The sequence below is a fragment of the Odocoileus virginianus genome, chromosome 14 (genome assembly GCF_023699985.2).
Source record: "Odocoileus virginianus isolate 20LAN1187 ecotype Illinois chromosome 14, Ovbor_1.2, whole genome shotgun sequence".
Taxonomy (NCBI): Eukaryota; Metazoa; Chordata; class Mammalia; order Artiodactyla; family Cervidae; genus Odocoileus; species Odocoileus virginianus.
Window position 1 is genome coordinate 28,737,271 of NC_069687.1, and position 21,364 is coordinate 28,758,634.

The window sequence follows — 21,364 nt, forward strand, 5'->3', positions numbered from 1 at the left end:
TCCACCAATTCAGTCAGTCACCAAATCTTCATTTTGTCTTTGAAGTATCTATTGAAATGGTCACTTCTGTGTCTGCACTAACACCAACTTAAGTCATTAGTTATCGTTGGTGGCCGGAGTGGTTGCCATCATTTCTCACCTATTAAGGCAACAGCTTACTTTCTGGACTTCTGGCATCCACAACGACTCTTTCTTGGATCCCCTCCAACTCTTTCTCCTGCTGTCACAGTAATCTTTTGAAAACATAAATTTGATCATGTAAGCCTTCTACTTAACATGTTGGGCTTCCCTGGTGGCTCAGTGGTGAAGAATCTGCCTGGCAATGCAGGAGACGCAGATTCTAATCCTGGGTTGGAAAAATCCCCTGGAGTAGGAAATGGCAACCCACTCCCATATTCTTGCTGGGAAATCCCATGCACAGAGGAGCCTAGTGGGCTACAGTTTGTGGGGTTGCAGAGTCATACATCCCAGTGCCTGAACAACAACAACAGCAACAATGGGGAGAATGACACAAAAGGGTAAGACTTAGTGGGAATTTGATAATTGGAAACGTTGCTGTTGAACTTTTTAGACCCTCTTCCCACTTCTTTAAATGTACCCCCACTCCCACACATCACATAGCACATGTGGTAAAGTTGGGAACATGATAAAAAATATAGAAAATAAAAATTTAATCCAAAACAATTGAAATAAAGCAGGCCTTTCAAAGAAGCAGTCCATACCATTTGCACATCACTATCTCTTGTGACATTTTCAGTACTGATATTATATAGTGTTCAGTTCAGTTCAGTTGCTCAGTCATGTCCAACTCTTTGCGACCCCATGAACCGCAGCACGCCAGGCCTCCCTGTCCATCACCAACTCCCGGAGTCCACCCAAACCCGTGTCCATTGAGTCGGTGATGCCATCCAACCGTCTCATCCTCTGTCATCCCCTTGTCCTCCTGCCCTCAATCTTTCCCAGTTCAGAGTCTTTTCCAATGAGTCAGCTCTTTGCATCAGGTGGCCAAAGTATTGGAGTTTCAGCTTCAACATCAGACCTTCCAGTGAACACCCAAGACTGATCTCCTTTAGGATGGACTGGTAGAATCTACTTGCAGTCCAAGGGACTCTCAAGAGTCTTCTCCAACACCACAGTTCAAAAGCACCAATTCTTCTGCACTCAGCTTTCTTTATAGTCCAACACTCACATCCATACATGATGACTGGAAAAACCATAGCCTTGACTAGACGGGCATTTGTTGGCAAAGTAATGTCTGCTTTTTAATATGCTGTCTAGGTTGGTCATAACTTTCCTTCCAAGAAGTAAGCATCTTTCATTTTCATGGTGTAGAAGCTATCTAAGAACACTCATAGTAGAGCAAAGAAATTTTTCAGGGCTTCCACAGAGTAATGAATGCGTCCATGCAAGCTAAGTCACTCCAGTGGTGTCCAACTCTTTGCAACCCCATGGACTGTAGCCCACCAGGCTCTTCTGTACATGGGATTTTCCAGGCAAGAATACTGGAGTGGGTTGCCATGTCCTCCTCCAGGGGATCTTCCTGATCTAGGGATTGAACCCATGTCTCCTGTGGCTCATGCATTGCAGGTGGATTCTTTACTGCTGAGCCACTGGAGAAGCCCAGAGTAATGGATACAGTTTCCTAAATAGAATGAGAAACCCAGCATCAGCCTCCATCTTGGAAACCATTTGTGTGAATGACATAAACTCTGAGACTGGCTACCATCTTTTTTCAATCTCTTAGAGAGCAAACAGTGTTTTTAATATACTCTCATAAAGTCAATAAAATGAATATAATAACTTATAATAAGTCAATTTCCAGGTTATTATCTACATGGCCCAGCTACTGCCTCAGAGGACTGACATTTTCCTCTCTGTTCCCTCACGAATGCTTAGTCCTCCACGGGCATCACATCTATGCTTCCATAATGGTATTTCTGACTCAGTTTTTGACTCTCAGTTTCATACCCAACCTCCAACCATCCAAATTTGACCTCCTTTTCTATCTTAGGAACTCAGGTACATTGTAAATGTTCCTGTTGATGAGCTCAATGTACAGTGTTAATAGGGTGTTCATATAATGCAATGTTATGTTAAATAAAAAAGAGCAGGGAATGTTCTTCGCACCAAGCCAAGCCATGGACTCACATTTGGGTATTCAGATTGCAATGATCCCCTGAAGTTTCAAGTATGAGTGATGGTTTCTGCTGCACAAATGAAGGACTGTGAATAGGCATGAAAGAGTGAGTGCAATCCAGTACCTTCTGCAGGCATGCGGCCATTTAGATATTCATGATTCTCCTCTTTACTGTTATCACATACAACCAGGATACGGGGAAGTGTTGGAAGCTTACGCTGCTAGTATAACACAGAACTCAAAGAGAAGTCTAGCTGAGTAACCTTGGTAGACTGAGTAACCTTGGCTGTTTTGACATATCAAGTAGAAGATAGAGCGTCCAGCATGGCTCACCTCAATGAAAATCGCTAATTCTTTCACTCCACTTGGGGAGGAGATCCCCGATGTGATCTCGGCTCCTCACCCTTTGCTTGAGAAGCCCATGGTAACTCGCTTCAACTGGTCGGTCCCCAAGGGCTTCATTCTTTAAATCCCATTTGAACATGTACAGGAGACATTCCTGCAGCCTACTTAGGAAACTATTTCTTGAGGAACAGTCATCACATTTCTGAAAAATTATGGTGGCAGCTGATCCAAAATCTTGGCCTTGAACTCCAGCCAATGTTTTCTTGACTCCAAAGTGTCCTGCCAAAACAAAGTAATCGCACAGCTGACAGAACCTCTCTTGTTACCTCTTAGGAATGACCATAATTTACAGCCTGCACTGCCAACGGGGGTCTCCCAGTGAACATACAGCTACTCTGGGTGCATTTCAGTGAGTCATCTCAGGGCTAATAACCTCATGTTTACCTTCTCAGGGAAACACGGAATTCCTTGTTTGAGGAGAACGAACATCACCGATAAGGAGCTCTGTTTTTACTGTAACTGTGTGTCCCTTTTTTTCCTTCCAAGGTGCCTTACTGGTTTCCTGACCTGACAGTTTGGTGCCATGTCCTGAGGCCTCCATTTTTTCTCCCAGATCCAGACTTGAGGGGGCCATGACCAAAATTGTCACTATGGAGACTTTTTAAAGGAAACACAGCACATTTGGCTTTAAAAACAGACAGACTCCCTCCTTCTAAAAGGAATAATTGTGTAATTTTCAGAAAGAACATTCTAGTCTTGACTATTCATTTTAAGGCAGAGTAGGCCCTGGGCTCAGGACCCTCTAGGCTATAGATTCCAGACGCTAGGAGCCTGGTAGTGGGGCAGGCAGGAGGAGTGAAAGATGTAACCATCAACTTTGTGAACCTGGGTGAGACGATAAGGAGCTAATGGCTCCTCAGAGACTAAAGCCCAGAGCTAGAGGACTCTGAGGGCCTGTAGGGTTTTTAAAGTTGTACTGAAGTAGCTTCAATGCCCTCTGCCTTCTGATAAAGATCAACATACCCAGAAGACCCACCAAAGAAGGTTCACCATGTCCTTCCTCAAGACTAGTCAATGGGAAGAAAGATCTGGGCACTGGTTCTGACCAGAAGGCTACAAGTCACCCACTGTCACCAGAGAGGCACCAAGTCATGGCATGTTTTCTCAGAAACTTTCATTCTCTGTTCCTGTATGGCTAAAACCCAAGTCCTGGTTTCTGTAAACTGGCAAATCCCTACCCTTTTTGTACCAGGGTTCATGCTTCTACTGTTCCAGTGTTCATTCCATTCCTTAAACATATTGAGTCCCTGGAGGTCTTCACTGATTTTTTTTGGTGAGCTCAGGTATGCATTTAAAAGAATGTTTGTTAGCATTATCCAGCATTTCTAACTGTCCTGCATGGGAAGTCTCCAGGTAATCCTATCTTCTGTACTACCTATCTTCTGTAGAGGTGAAGCCTTTGAAATCTGATGTGAAGGGAACCGAAAGAGATCAACAATGGATGTGCTTTCTTACCTTTAGTAGAAAGTGTCAGACGCCATGAAGTCCCAATCAAGGTCTTCGAGGTGAGGTAAATTTCTGTAATGGGTGGTCTGTATTACTACTGAGAGGAGCTTTCTGACAGAGGCATCAGTTGCATTTTGTGCAGGGCTTCTGTGTCTGTTGCCTAGACTACATCTATTGGTCACACTTTCCACCTGAGGAAGGAAGGCTCCTATTCATGCCTATGGACCAGACTACTGGTCCCTGTTTCTTAGACTCTGACCCATTGGCTGGCCTTCTTTTCATTTTTTGGTTATCCTGTGTCTCAATGTTTTGAACCATCACCTTGCTCCAAGCTAAAGAACCATGCTATTCCACCCTTAGAGTGCTCCCCTGAGTCCCAACCCACGCCCATGTTCTAGCTCCCAGGATGCAGCACTTTCTCTGAGTCTTCTCCCCAGCACAGACAGAGACACAGCAAATGAAGACTCTGTTTTGACAGTTCAGGTAGTACGAATTCTAAGGAGGATGGAGGGAGTGGGTCTGTGGCATCAAAAGATGCAGATCTACCAAGAGGTTCAGAATTGAGGAGGCCTGAAGTTAGCAGATAGGAGGTCTTGCATAAGCCTTTTCAATCCCTTTTATATCCAAGGTTACTGTTTGTGCTCTCTCTTCATTCATTCTCTGCAGCCTCAATAGTACCCAAGTTACTGGGAAGGACAAGTCTAGGGCCCTTAAAATTCTCCATATTCTTTTCCCCCTTCCATCTTCCTCTTACCTGTGAGGAAATCTCTCATCCAATCTCTCCTGAAGTTAATTGTCAATGAAGGGAATGGCAATGTCTTTTTGTTGTGGTGGTGGTAAAAAACACACCACATAAAACTTACCATCTAAGCCACTTTAAGAATACAGTTCAGCAGTGTTAAAAATGTTCACATTGTTGTGAAATAGATCTCCAGAACATTTTTTATCTTTCCAGATAAAAATATTTTTTGTTTTAATTCTATACCCATTAAACAAAAACTCCCCTTGTCCACCTCCCCATAGGCCCTTGTAACCACCATTCTTCTTTCTATTTCTATGAATTTGACTACTAGATGCCTCATGTAAGTGGAATCATACAGTATTTTTACCTTTTTGGGACTGGCTAATTCACTTAGCATAATGTCCTCAAGGTTCATCCATGTTTTAATATGTGTCAGATTTTTTCTTTAAGGTTGAATAATATTCCACTGTGGGAATACATCACAGTTTGTTTTTACTTTCATCTGTCAATGAACATCTGGGTTGGCTATTGCTAATATTGCTGATATAAATGTGCATGCAAATATCTCTTTGAGATCACGCTTTCAATTCTTTTGGATACATACATAGAAGTGGGATTGCTGGGTCACATGGTAGTTCTATTTTTAATTTTTTGGGGAAGCTCTGTACTATTTTCCATAGCAGCTGCCTATTCCCACCAATAGGGCACAAGGGTTCCAAAGTCTCCACATCCTTGCCAACACTTGTTATTTTCTTTTTTTTTTTTGACAGTAGCTATCCTAAAGGGGTGTGAGGTAGCAAAGTCTTTCTTATATTTCTTCATAAAGTTCCTGGAATTATGGATGTTTTGAAAGTATCCCATCAGTCAACCTCTAGTTGTTCAGTTTTCAGTGGTGATGGGGATTCAAATAATCTTCAAAATTCAAAGAAGTTGTTACAAATTAAGAGTTTTCTGATCAAGAGTGAAAACATCTAGAAAGTTCATGTTTGCTTTCCATCCAAAATTATCACTCAATTAATGTTCACCACCAAACTCCACCTGAGTTCATTACATAAGTTTTATAGAGCTCTCCTTACAAGCCTTCTGTGTGTTTTCCTAATGATGGAGAGAACTTTTCGTATTGGCTTCTGCTTTTCTTGTGCCATGTCTTTTTTATGCTTGGACTAGACTAGAACTATAGGAGTCCATTACCTTCTGATTTTCGTTCTTGGTCTCTCTCCTCAGTCTGGGATTGTTGGCTTCTTTTTGGAGGTCAGAAAGGTTGCCTTGGCTACTTTTAAGTAATGACTACAAGCAACATAGCATTTTTACTGCAAAAGACTTTCTGTTCATCAAATTTCATTTGCAGTTGATATTGGATTAGAACCTGGTGATTTAGCTTGGCAAGCTGGCTCCTGTCAGCATCATGCCGTTTCCAAGGAGGGCATCTCATGATGTTTTCTGCCTGGTGTGACTCCCCAAAGCATGGCTCTGAAATGAGAAATTATACCTTTTACATTCCCCTTTCATTTCCTTATTATCTCTTTAGTTACTGCTCTGTACCTATTCAACACAACAGAACACATGGCAAGGGGAGAATTTATGACTTACAATCAATGAATATTTTATCTTATTGGGAGATAGCCTGAAGGAAACACAGAGTGCCCACCTATGCTTGACCCAACACTATTAAGCATTTCAGTCAAGTACAACTGAATGCTTCTGACTTTGAAACTCATTGGTAGCTGGGACTTTATAGATAAGTTAATCTGGGACCATGACACTTTTTGGTTATGTGACCAGGGTGGTAGTTCTCAAAAACATACACCTTGGGAAGCAATGTATCCCATGGACCCTACTTATTCGCACTTGAAAATGCCTTTCAAAAATGCCCTCACTGTTAATTAAAGGATAAAATGAAGACACTTTAAATAACAATTCAATGAGGGACTGATATGAGAAGAAAATTTTTCCTTCATGACTAAAACAAGGGTGAACATAAATCAGATATCTTAAAAAAAATTCAATGGCAGAAAGGAAAGATGGAAGAAAATTGGGTCCTTGAAGAAGCTGATGATCCATCTGGGGCCACCATTATAAGGACTTCTTCTTGTTAGGTAATGTTATTATTATTTAAGCTAGTTGAGTGGGTGGTCTTTGTTATTTGCAGCCCAAGGCATCTCAAATCATGAAGCCTTGTATAGGGTTTGGTGTTTAATGAATGAACAATGGGAAGCTATTAAGGGATTTCAGGGAAAGTGTGACAGGGTCAGCCATGAGCTGAAAAGAGATAATCTAATTTCAGTGTGTGGAGACAGGGTTGTAGGGGTTTAAGAAAGAATGTGTTGGGAGGGGGGACCGGGGTGGGGAATACATGTAAATACATGGCTAATTCATTTCAATGTATGACAAAAACTACTGTAATGATGTAAAGTAATTAGCCTCCAACTAATAAAAATAAATGGAAAAAAAAAAAAAAGAAAGAATGTGTGCTAAGTTGCTTCAGTCATGTTCTACTGTTTGTGATCCTATGGACTATAGCCTGCCAGGCTCCTCTGTCCATGGGATTCTCCAGGCAAGAATGCTGGAGTGTGTTGCCATGGCCTTCTCCAGGGGATTTTCCCAACCCTTGTCTCCTGTGTCTCCTGAATTGCAGGCGGATTCTTTACCACTGCGGGGGGGTGGGTGGAGAGATTATGAGTTACAGCTTGAAAATGCTGCATTTTCCTGCTGGAAATGTCTAGTAGGCAGTGAAATATATGGAACTTAGAGATGAGATTTTGATTAGAGAGATAAATTTAAGAATCATTGATATTTATAGCTATTGAAATCTTGGGTATGGATGAAAGGGGCTGAGATGGATATTTGAGGAACTTCAATATTTAAGGACAGGATAGAAAAGGATGAGTCTTCAGAGGAGACAGAGAATGAGAGGCAATGTAGAGGGTCTAAATACCCTAAAGTCAGTTCATAGGTTTCTACTTAAGAACCCACAGGGTAGAGGATTGCTTGATGATTTCTCAGAATTTTCTTATTTCTGAGATCCTTGATTCTAAGATAAATCTTGATTTCTCCATATTGTGAAATCAATGAAAAATACTGTTGAATATTTTTTTGACTCCTGCCAATCTCCAGTAATCCTTCTGTCTTCAAACTCACACTTAATATTATCTGTCCTCCTCTTACAGCATACCTTACCTTGTATTGTGGTTGTATATGACTCTGTCTCATTTCTCCAAGTAGGACCAGGTATTCTTACAGGCCAATAATTATGTCTTATTTATTTCCTTATCTATCTCCCCAAACCACTGTCCCTAATCAGCAAGACATTTTGAATGCAGTTGTACACCAATACATTTTTTGGCAAATATGTATTTGGCACATAATTTAATACACTGGGTGAAACTGCTAACATTTAAAAAATTGAATTCTTGAACATGAACTAGAAAGTCTAAATAAACGCAAAGATTCATGAAAGGAAAAGCCCATCCTGAAGAGATCTTAGGGTCATGAAACATTTCCCTGAAGTCTTCCCTCAGATAAGAATGCAGCTAGCTGTCTGTTTAAGGTGGTAAGATCACTACAAATTATTGGCTTCCTGATTTTTGATTCTGTCTAATTATCAAGATATACAAGAGATAAAATAATCTTTACTTTGACCATGGCAATCTTATACCCCACAAATTTCTCATTTTCCTATCTCTTTTAGTTCTTACAAATTAGATCCTTTCTCAAATGAGGAAGAAATGGATGTTGCATTTGACCAAAGTGGGCTTCACAAATGGCTGGAGCATCAGAGACTGATATAATATGCAATCTGAGTCAACATTCTCAGCTTTGTCTTACCATAGTCTTGTTTTGTGACTGTGTTTTTAACTGATGTCCATCCAAAACAGCACATTTAACATTCAGCTAAATTCATTATAAAATCTAAGAGTTGGCAAAGAATTGATCCATTATTATGGGACATTTGAATAAAGTGCAGAATGGAAGATCACATGTACATTTATTATTTATTTTTATTTTTTAATTTATTTTCATTTATTTTTATCACATGTACATTTATTTTTAAATTAAGAAATTTAACTTAAAAATTAAATTATAGTTAATTTATAATATTGTGTTAGTTTCAGATATACAGCTAAGTGCTTCAGATACATATGTACATATATATATATATAATTTTTAAGATTCTTTACTATTACAGGTTATTATAAGATATTGAATATAGTTTCCTGTGCTATACAGTGGGTCTTTGTTGGAAACTTATATTTATTGATGCCTTCTATTGCTGGGCTCTTTAGTAGTATTACTTCATTTGATAAGAGGAATAAAAGTATATGTACATTTGTTTTCTGGTTTTACCTATATGTTAATAGATAATAATTTTGAAAATCACTAGTCCAATTACATGATAAATTTAAGATAAAAATTAAACTAAGTGATTTAAAGTCCTGGGTTTTTAAGAAATCTAGATTGGCTCTTCTGCTTTGACAAATCCAACAGCCCCTCAAAATTTCCTCTTTCTTAAGCCAGCAACCATTAAGTTACTCTTAAACCCACACTAAGTACTATTTAACACAGGGGACAGAAAGCCAGATAGGTCTGGTTTTCGGTATCAGTAGTGTCTTTGTTGTGGACAAATGTCAGTTTCCAAATTCTTACTACACTGTACAGACTTGTGTACCTCAGGCAACTTTATAGCTCAAACCCCACTCCTTGGGGACTTATAGCAACTTGTAAATCCATGAGGAATTTTTCAGCAAAGTTCTATTTCTTAGTTTATTCATGGATTAGACTTGTAAGAGTAGATTCATTCTAAGGCCCTAATGAGCAGGGCTTTTTTTGTTTGTTTTTTTTCTTTCACACTGAAAAGAACACTTGCTTCTCTTTTTCCAACATTCAGCTTATGATTGTTTTAGAATTTATGTTCTCAATTTTATCCCCCATTGACTTTGAAATCTTAGAAAATACTCGCCATGGTTCTTCCCAGAATCCAGCACTATTCAAAGCCTTTCTTTATGTAGCATTAGAAAATGGAGACCCACAAAACTACTTCACATGAGCCTGTTGCTCTGGTTTACTTCTAGGAACATTGGCTCTGCTCTTCCGACTAACCAGAAGTCATGACAGTGGTCTAATAATTGAGTGATGCCTGTTATTAGAAGCGGAGAACATGAAGAGGATTTTCACGCCAAGTTTCTCAGAGTTGGACTAAAGGTAAGTTCCTTTTTCTTTCACTGGAAAAGATTTGATCTAGATTAAAACAATAACAACAACAAAACTTCCAAATAATAGATGTCTTTGGAATGAGGTTCATAGAAACAAGATGGGAAGTATTAATCCCATTGCCCACTTGGCTGCATGTGCCAGCATCATGTCTGCAATTGGTCTGGGGCATTTCATTGATTTCTATGGAGCCATCCATATATGGGCTTTTAAACTTTCTATTCTGAGCTAAATTTTCTTTTAGTCTTCAATATTTTCTCATTTCTGTTCCATTATTCCCAAACTTAATTCTTTTCTGCTTCACTTCAGTTCAAATACATTTCAAGGGTACCTTCTTCTTTGGGGGTCATAGGACATAAAAAACAAGCTGAAACATTCCTTAGAGTTCACCCATTATGATATCTTTACTTTACAAATGAGGAAAATGAAGCATAGGGAAAGGAAGGAAATTGTTGGTCACAACTTAATAGGATTTTAGCTCTCCTGAGTTCTGATTCAGCCACCAGACCAAAAAGGCAATATAATTTGAAGCAGAGATCAGAATAAAGGCACATGGCTGGATAGTTTGTTCCTTCACTCATTGAGCCAGTCAGTTGTATACTCAGTCATGTTTGTCTCTTTGTGACCCTATGGACTGTTTTCTGCCAGGCTTCTCTGTCCATGTAATTTTCTAGGCAAGAATACTGAAGTGGGTTGTCATTTCCTACTCTAGGGTCTTCCCAACTCAGGGATCAAACCCAAGTCTCTTGCATCTCCTGTATTAGCAGGCAAATTCTTTACCACCTGGGAATCCTCTGGTTCCCTCACTATATGACCCTATGTTAGCTTTCTGTGCTGTAACAAATCTCATCATAGTATCTTAAAACAATGTACATTTACCTTGTCACTATTTATATATATAAATATATATATATATATATAATATACTATTTGTATCTTACTATTTCTATGGGTCAAGAATATATATCAAGGTTTAGCTGGATTCTCTGGATTCATGCTGTCATAATCAAAGTATTGGCCAGGTTGTGTTCTCATCTGGAGGCCTGACAAGAGAAATAACCTCTTCCGAGCTCTCTCAAATTGTTGGTAGAAGTTATTTCCTTGTGACTGTGAGACTGAGGCCCTACCTTCCTTCTGACTGTTGCATAGAGGCTATCCTCAGCTCCTAGAGTCTATCTTCACCCCTTTGATATGCAGGGTTTCTATCATGGCCTCTTATCTCTTCAAAGCCAGGAAGGGAGGAAGTCTAGAAAGCTAGAGTCTTATATAATTTAACAATCAAGTGGAGACATTGCATCACTACTGCCATATTCTAATGCTTAGAAACAACTCACAGGTAGTGCCCAAATTCAATGGGAGAGGATTATACAAGGGCGTGAATACCAGAAGAGGAACGTTGTGGGGTTCACTTTACAGTCTGTCCACTACAATCCCAAATGATTTGCTTGGGCTGGTATAGGAATAAATTCCACATGAGCAATATTATCACTGTGGATCACTGTCAACTCGCAAACATGCTCCTGTGGTGTGTCTCCACAAAACAGACACTACATTTATCTCATTCAATGATTTTATTCTTTTTACAAATGACCCCATGAAGATACAAATGATAAGCTTTTCAAATCTATGGGTGAAAGAGACAACAGTGTTAGCAAATAATCTGACACAATTATGGCCCATTTTTATTTTGATGCTAGTATAATGGGAATAGTATTTTTCATTTATTTTAACATTTAACATTATTTAACATAATTTTGGTGTGTGACCTCCTGTTTCTCTGGAGGTACCATTTGCTTTGGGGAAAATTAGAATTTTTGAAGCAGGGGTGCAAGGGCAAAAGTGATGCTAAATTTATAAATTCCAAAATGGAAGTTTTGAGTTTACAGATTGACAATATTTTGAAAGGGGCTTTGGTGAGATAATAGATTGTCTAAGCTTCTTTAGCTCCCAAGAACTTTTTCATTACTCCAATAAGAAACCCTATACCTATTTGCAAGCACCTCCTTTCTCCCCCAGCTCCTGGCAACCCTACTTTTGTCTCTAAAGGTTTGCCTATCTTGGACTTACATAAAAAGAAATGATAGAACATGTGGTCTTTTGTTACTGGGTTCTTTCACTTAGCATAGTAGTCAAGGTTTACCCATGCGGTAACATGGGTCAGAAGTTCATTCATTTTCATTGCCAAACAATACTCCTTTGTAAGACAGGCCATGTTTGACTTATCCATTCTTCAATCGATGGACATTTGGGTTGTTTCTGTTTTTTGGCTATTATGGATAAAGCAGCTTGAACATTGCTGAACAGATTTTTGCATGGATATAGGCTTAATTCCTCCTGGATATATAACTAGGAGTTCAGTTGCTCCTCTTCAAGCTTTGGTGTCAGATCATTGAGTTTTATTATAACTAACAGGGCAGAGGGAACTTAGGTATGAGGTCTTGGAAGCCTCTTCCATTAAAAAAGGAAGGAGAGCTCATCCCTTGTAACCTCAGAGGGCTGTGGGAAGGAGGAAAGAGCTAGAATAGGATACAGAGGTCAGATGTGAGGGCCTTGGGGACTGTATTCAAAGCCCAAAATTCAAGGGCTGCACAAAAATCCAGATAAGTATAGGGAAATCAAGTCATTTTGGGATGATCGGTCAGTTTCCTTAGAGGAAGCTCCAATACTTTGGTCACCTGATGTGAACAGCTGACTCATTGGAAAGGCCCTGATGCTAAGGAGGATTGAAGGCAGGAGGAGAAGGGGGCAACAGAGGATGAGATGGTTGGATGGCATCACTGACTCAATGGACATGAGTTTGAGCAAATTCTGGGAGAGGGTGAAGGACAGGGAAGCCTGGCACGCTGCAGTCCATGGGGTCGCAAAGAGACTTAGTGACTGAACAACAACATGCCTGAGGTAATTTGCAAAATTCTGGAACTGTCCTCGCAATGGGCTGAGCAGCTGTAATTTTTAACGTGGGGTAACCCTGACAGAGAGGTTGACCGAGGGATCAGACACACCACACTGGTCTCCTATAATCTGTTCGGGTCATTTTCAGAGCCCAGATATTCTCCCATGCCCCAAAGAGGGCACATGGAGCAGCTGAGAAGGCTTAAAACAGAAGTTCACAGTGACAATGTTAGACCTCACCTAAGCCCTGTGATCCTGAAAAACAAGTGAAGGATAAGAAATCTCCTATCTTTTTGCATTCTAGGAAAGGGATCGCTGCAAACACTCTCCCTCATAGGACCTAGCAAAGACTGTTGTTGTTGTTATTGTAGTTTTTTAGTTGTGGCATGTGGGGCCTAGTTCCCCATCCAGAGATTGAACCTGGACCCCTGAATTGGGAGCAGAGTCTTAGCCACTGGACCCCAAAAAGACTCTGATGCTACCTGGTTTACATGCAACAAGACTAGACACACACTCTCCACAGTCTCATTTTGCCTCATAAAGGATCAGCTAAACTGCCAGTGTCTACAGATCAAGGAACAAAATAACTTGTTAAGCAACCTTTAGTTAGAGTTCGGATTCTCTCCTTCCTTCAGGTCTCTGGACGTTGGCCAGCCCTAAGCCTGAGCCAGCAAACAACCCCTCCTGAGAATAGGCTGGCCTCAGGGTATAATAACATTCTCTGCTCGGCTATTCCCCCACACCACCCTGTCATCCAGTTCTTTTTAGCCTTATTTACTCCTGCCTATAAAAGAAAAATTCTTGCTGAACTTTTTTTTTTTTGCTGAACTCTTGAGAGGCTTGCAGACTTACAGTCAAGAAGTCCTCCTATTGCAACAGCCCCTTCTCCTGCAATAGACCTTCCCCCTTTTGCAACAATCCTTTTGGATAAAGTCTCCTCTTACTAAGTCTGGAATTGTTTTTATTTGACAACATCAAATGGCAAGTTTGTGACCAGGGGCAAAAGGCTACCGATCCGGCTGGAAATGCCAGTGTGGAAACTTCAGGCTCAGTTGGGGCAATCGATCTCTGAGGGATGACACTGGACAAGCTGCTCCTTGGTACAGACCAGTGGGAACCAGAGAGCGCCATGTGGACTTGGGGCCGCTTTTCCATCATCATAAAGCCTCATGATTCCTTCAGCCAGTGGGCATCTGGGAGAAAAGGGACTGGAGTGCCCCCAAGGACTGAAAATTTATTCAAAAGAACCGAGTCAGTTTCTTCTGGCTTAAAAATCTTTTTTAATGAGACATCATTACCGGAAAATTTATTTTTTTTTCTTGCTACCCAGCAGGGTCTTATAAGGGTGACTAGCTCTGTTACCAAACATTTACAAAAGCTGCATTTTCTTAGCACAACTGAAGGTAGTGTGTGCAAATTTGTGACCAGCTACACTAGAATTATGAATCACATAAAACCAGATGATGTTCCACAGCAGTAAATGTAAGATCCTGCCTTTGAATTCAAAAATACGTAAGTACAGGATGCGAATATTTGGTTTAGGAGCTACACGGCAACACTCAGGAAGAAAAAATTAGGGGTTGTATTAGTCAGGAATTTTTGGGTTGCAACTTACAGAAGCCCAGTTGGAATTAGGCAAAAGGGCAGAGAGGGAATTTATCGGCTCTCAGACTCCAAGAACAACCAAACTGAAGGAAGGGAGGCAGCTGGGTTTCAGGAATAAATGGGGCAAGGGACATGAGAAATCCAGGGCTCTCTACATTCTAGTCTTGGCTTCTCTTTGGGTGGCGCTCTCCTTTGGGTTTTCATCTCTCTCACTACAGACCATCCTTTTGTATTGAGCAGGGTCATGGCCCTGAAATGCTTAAAAATCTTCTGCCTTTTGCCATTGAACTTGAGAGAGGCTCAGAAAAATTCTGTGGAAGCTTTCTGATAGAAAACCTGCTAAGGTCTCTCCTGTAACCATGGAAATGGAATCATATTTAAAAAGGGCAGTTCTCAAAAGAGCCATTTAAATCCCCAAATTTCAAGAATTAAAGGGAGTTTCTGGATAAATAGCCCCCTAATAGTCCACGCAAAAGTGTGTGGTCAACGTTGTTAATGTTAAGTCAGAGAGAGAACGTGTTTTTTTCAGTGAAGCTGGTGGGGCCGGAGGCTAGGTCTGTGGATGTGGAGTTTCAGGTGCTGAGCTCAATGTACCTGGAGGCGGGGGTTCTGTTATGCGGGCTGTGCTCAGAAGAGGTTATAGGTCAAACAGAGGGCATTTTGAGGGAAGCGAAAAGATTGGTGGAGTAACTCAAACCATTCCATGCTATTCCTCATGTGGTTGCCTCAAGGAGCCCCTGAAAACACTGAGGATGTGCAGATTGGAGAGGAGATGGCACAGGAATATGGCTGCTGTCGTTAGCGACTGCGATTCTTTGTGGACTAGTACATAGAAGCTTCAGGGTAATAGGCTTTGATTCAACATCAGGACTTCCTCATAGTTAAAGCTGTCCTGGATGGATGGGGATATATGATGAAGCAGTGGGATAACAAAATGAGGAAGTAGTGGGTTCATTTATTCACTCTTTCAACCCTTCATTTACTCTGCAAATATGTATTCATTCATGAATAGTCAACATTACCAAATAGACAATGAGTTCTACAAAGCAGCTCATCACTGCACTACTTAGAGCGCTCGCGCTATACTAATGTCTGTTAACTGAATTGAAGAATACACGAATGAGCAGATGGTGTCATCACTGGGCTGGGTACTAGAGCTGGCCATAGGAGCCTCACGGAGCTCACACATCTCAACAACCAGGGTAGCCAATTGAACAGCAGTGCTGCCTTGTACACAGTGCTCTGATGGATGTATGCACATGTCGCTTTGAAAGGGCAGAGGCGTGGTACTGGCAGGAAGTACTCCTGGGGCCCAGAGAAGGGCTGGTAGAGTTGGGAACTTCTTATTGGAAAAGGTGAACAACGTGGAGGGGAATGGGATGAGCAGTCCCAGAGGGAGAAAGAGTGGAGCTAAGGGAAGGAGGTGAGACTGGGGGCAGGGCGGTGATGGCTTGTGCTCCTGGGTTGCTCCACAGTCTGAGGAAGTCCCACTGCACTTCCCCCTGCACTTCCCATTCTGTCCCAAGATACATGCTGGGGAGGAGGGGGACAGCCAAGGAACTCCGGGTATACTGAGGAGGCCTTCAGCCCGGTTCATTCCCACCCTCATATGGGGAGAGTGCAACAATCTAGGGTCACCAAGGTGCCTTACACTCCTCAGAAGAAGCCCTTTAAGCACTCCCTCCTTGGAGCATTCATGTCCTCACTCCCATCTCCTCCCTTATCCGACCTGACCTCCTTTCTCTACTGTGTGATGTGATAGATGTGGGGTGATGTAATGGAATAGACTCAGAATCATCAAAGTGTACATCATGGACCAGATTTAACCTCTTATCCACACAGTGTTCATTTACATTTTAATTAGAAAGATTATTTTATCTTCAAGGGCTTCCCGGGTGGCTCAGTAGTAAAGAACTGCCTGCAATGCAGGAGATGCAGGTTTGATCCCTGGGTTAGGAAGATCCCATGGAAAAAGAAATGGCAACCCACTCCAGTAGTCTGGTCTGGAGAATTTCACGGGCAGAGAAGCCTGGCGGGCTACAGTCCATGGGATCGCTAAGAGTTGAATGCAGCTTAGCGACTAAACAACAGCAATGACATCCTCAGTGGGAAATTCTGAACATCTCTAACAGACATGAGAGAACTTAGAGGATTTGTGATAAGGATTGACTTCTTTATCCCCCACCCTAAGAATTTTTTTTACACTGTGAGTAGTGGTGGATTGGGAACTCAATTTTGTGGGTCACAGCTAGTATTTTTAAAAGAATGAAATGTAATTGAATACAGTGGAATAAAAGAGATGAATATCAGAGTTCATAGCATGTAATAAAGGTAAGCTATGTTTAAAAAAAAAATATTTCAGGCAAATATATATGTGAATGTAAATGATAAAAATTTTCTATTTTTGCTGTGGGTTACAGTAAAAATAAAGGTTTGAAAAATGCTGTCTTAAGTTTACCCTCCAGAAATGTACAATTTGATTTCATCTGAATGAGTTCTTGGCTTTTTCTTAGAATTGGGACAATCTTGGCTTGTTGTGGATTCTAAGCAGAATATTTTGATTTTTTTCCCTATGTCCTATATCAGAGGAGCAGAAGTCTCGCAGTTTTTCCAAGTCCTCTCAGGAAATGAAATGAAATGAAATACTAACAAGTGTTTCCTGCCTACCTAAGCAAATGGTTTTTGCCTGAGATTTCCCCAGGGACCATTACAAGCGATGAAAACTTGACTCAGTGTTTCTAAGAGACTTTGAGGATTAGAATCAGTAGTGCATATCTGCCATCCACAAGAGTAAATGTGGATTTCCTACTGGACGTTTCCATTTGTTGAAGGCAAAAAACCAATGGGGTCTCTTTAAATCAAATAAGGTCACTGAATAACTAATCTTGAGGAAGAAAAGTGAGATCCACTACTAGTATCACAGAGCATTCCCCTGTTCCCCAAAGCAAAGGCAAGGTGATCTCTTGGGTCCACAGCACCAGCTGATGGGAGCAGAAGCATGCACAGAAGAGTTTTAAATCATTTGTACATTTTAGGGTAAATGCACCTGAAAATAATAGGCTGTAGAATTTTTTTTTTTTTCCAGAAAAGCTTTCTGAGCTCTGAAGAGACACATGGAAAATTCCATTTCACCAGGTTAAGACAATGACTGAAAATGCCAAGTCTACTAGGGATAAGGTGATATAGAACCCACTAGAAACTCAGAGGACACATTTGAGAATTTCTGCTCCAGGGAAACAATCCAGAATTGTAAACTGGTTGCTTATGTGATATAACTTGCCCAGAATCTGTACCACCCAGATGCAAACTCCCTCAAACAAACAAAACAACCCACCCCTACTAAAAACCAAAACTCACCCCAAAACAAAAACCACAATCCTCCCACCTTCAATTCTTTGGCAAAATTGATAATGAGTAATGGCTAACAAAACATTCTTTTTCTTGGCTAGACTTCCAGAAGAGAGACTTTGTTCTCCCAGGTGACTTAAAGAGGAGTGTGCCTTTGTGTGTTTTTCAGGAGGGTTGAAGGTGGAGTGAATGTCTCTCTTGTGGTGGAATTTCCTGTTGTAGGTGGTCTTTATGGCTCAGGCTGCATCCTAACTATATTCTGATCATTTGAAAAGTGAAACTCTATTTTGTTTACCATTTCCTTTACTGTGCAAAAGTTTTTAAGTTTAAAGCCTCATTTGTTTATCTTTATTTCTATTTTCATTACTCTAGGAGGTGACTCATATCCTTTGGAAGGACTGATGCTAAAGCTGAAACACCAATACTTTGGCCACCTGATGTGAAGAGTGGACTCATTGGAAAAGACCATGATAGTGGGAAAGATCGAAAGACAGAGGAGAAGGGGACGGCAGAGGATGAGAAGGTTGGATGGTATCATCAACTCAATGGACATGAGTTTGAGCAAACTCCCAGAGATAGTGAAGGACAGGGAAGCCTGGCATGCTACAGTTCATGGGGTCACAACGAGTCCAACATGATTTAGTGACTGAACAGCAACAACAGAAGAGGTGGGTCAAAAAAGATATTGCTGTGATTTATGTCAGAGAGTGTGCTGCCTATGTTTTCCTCTAAGAGTTTTATAATATCCATCCTTACATTTAGGTCTTTAACCCATTTTGAGTTTATTTTTTGTGTATGGTGTTAGGGAGTGTTTTTATTTCATTCTTTTAAATATAGCTGTCCAGTTTCCCCAGCACAACTTGTTGAAGAGACTATCTTTTCTCCACTGCATACTCTCGCCTCTGTTGTCATAGAATAGCCGACCACAGGTGTGTGGGTTTATCTCTGGACTTTCTGTCCTGTTCCATTGATCTATATTTTGGTTTTGGTGCCAATACCATACTGTTTTGATCACTGGAGCTTTGTAGTATAGCCTGAAGTTCAGGCCCTTGATTCCTCCATCTCCATTTTTCTTTCTCAAGATTGCTTTGGCTATTTGAGGTCTTCTATGTCTGTGTCAGTTGCTCAGTCATGTCCAACTCTTTGTGACCCCATGGACTGTGGCCTGCCAGGCTCCTCTGTCCATGGGATTTTCTACCAAGAATACTGGAGTGGGTTGCCATTCCTTTCTCCAGGAGAATCTTTTCAACCTAGGGATCAAACCCGGGTCTCCTGCATCGTAGGCAGATTCTTCACCATCTGAGCCACTAGCGAAGCCTTAGTAAAAGAGGTCTTTTATGTTTCCATACAAATTACAATTTGTTTTGTTCTAGTTCCATGAAAAATGCCATTGGTAATTTGATAGGGATTGCACTGAGTCTAGATTTCTTTGAATAGTATGGTCATTTTGACAATATTGATTCTGCAATCCAAGAATGTGGTATATCTCTCCATTTGTTTGTGTCATCTTTGATTTCTTTCATCAGCATCTAATAGCTTTCTGAGTACAGATCCTTTTGTCTCCTTAGGTAGGTTTATTCCTAGGTATTTTATTATTTTTGTTGTGATGGTAAATAAGATTGTTTCCTCAATTTTCCTTTCTGATTTTTTTTGTTGTTAGTGTTTATATATGCAAGAGATCTTTTTGTATTAATTTTGTATCCTGAAACTTTACCAAATTCATTGAAGAGCTCTAGTAGTTTTCTGGTAGCATCTTTAGGATTTTCTATGTATAGAATCATGTTATCTGCAAACAGTGACAATTTTACTTCTTTTCTAACTTGGATCTCTTTTATTTCTTTTTTTTCTCTGATTTCCATGGCTAGGACTTTCAAAACTGTATAGAATAATAGAGGTGAGAGTGGGCACATTGGTTTTATTTCTGATTTTAGAGGAAATGCTTTCTGCTTTTCTCTATTGAGAAGCATGTTAGCTGTAGGTTTGTCACACATGGTCTTTCTTATGTTGAGGTAGGTTCCTTCTATGTCCACTTTCTGGAGAGTTTTTATCATAAATGGGTGTTGAATTTTGTCAAAAGCTTTTTCTGAACCTATTGAGATAATCTTATGGTTTTTATTCTTCAATTTGTTGATGTGGTGTATCAAATTGTGCATGTTGAAGAATCTTTGCATTCGTGGGATAAGTCCTACTTGATCATGGTGTATTATCTTTTTAATGTACTGTTGGATTGGGTTAGCTAGTATTTTGTTGAGAATTTTTGCATCTATATTCATCAGTGGTATTGACCTCAGAATGGGAGAAAATATTTGCAAGTGAAGCAACTGAGAAGGTATTAATCTCCGAAATATACTAAGAACTCATGCAGCTCGATATAAAAAAGACAAACAACCCAATCAAAAAGTGAGCAGAAGATCTAAACAGACATATCTCCAAAGAAGACATACAGATGGCTAAAAATCACATGGAGAGACTTTTAACATTTATTAGAGACATTAATTAGCTAATTATTAGAGAACTGTAAATCAACACTATAGTGAGGTACACCTCACACTGATAAGACTGGTTATCATCATAAAATCTACAAACAATAAATGTTGGAGAGGGTGTGGAAGAAGAGGGACCACCCTACACTGTTGGTAGGAATGTAAATTGGTTCAACCATTATGGAGAACAGTATGGCTGTTCCTTTAAAAACTAAAAATAGAGCTATCATATGATCTAGCAATCCCACTCCTGGGCTCACATCCAGAGAAAATCATACTTCGGAAAAACACATGCACCCCGATGTTCATTGCAGCAGTATTTACAATAGCCAAGACATTTAGGAAGTAACCTAAATGTCTATCAACAGAGGAATGGATAAAGAAGATGTGGTACATATACAAGATAGAATACTACTCAGTCATAAAAAAGAACAAAATAATGTCATTTGCAGCAACATGAGTGGACCTAGAGATTATCATTCTAAGTGAAGTAAGTCAGACAGAGAAAGACAAATATCACATGATATCACCTATATGTAGAATTTAATAAAAATGATACAAGTGAGCTTATTTATAAAACATAGACTAACAGATCTCAAAATCAAATTTATAGTTACCAAAGGGGAAACATGGTGGAAGTGATAAATTAGGAGACTGGGATTAATATATACATTTTACCATATATAAAATAGATAGCTAATAAGGACCTACTTATAATATATTGGGCATAGAGCACTCAACTCAATATTCTGTAATAACCTATATGGGAAAAGAATCTGAGAAAGACTGGAGATACACACACACACACACACACACACACACACACAACTGATTCACTCTGTTGTACACCTGAAACTAATAACATTGTAAGTCAACTATACTTCAATAAAAACTACAAAAAGAAAGCCCTGGAATTCCAGGAAGCAGGGTTATTCACTCAGTTGTGTCCGACTCTTTGCGACCCCATGAACTGTAGCCTGCCAGGCTCCTCTGTCCATGGAATTCTCCAGGCAAGAATACTAGAGTGGGTTGCCATTCCCTTCTCCAGGAGACCTTACCACCCCAGAGATTGAACCTGGATCTCCTGAATTGCAGACG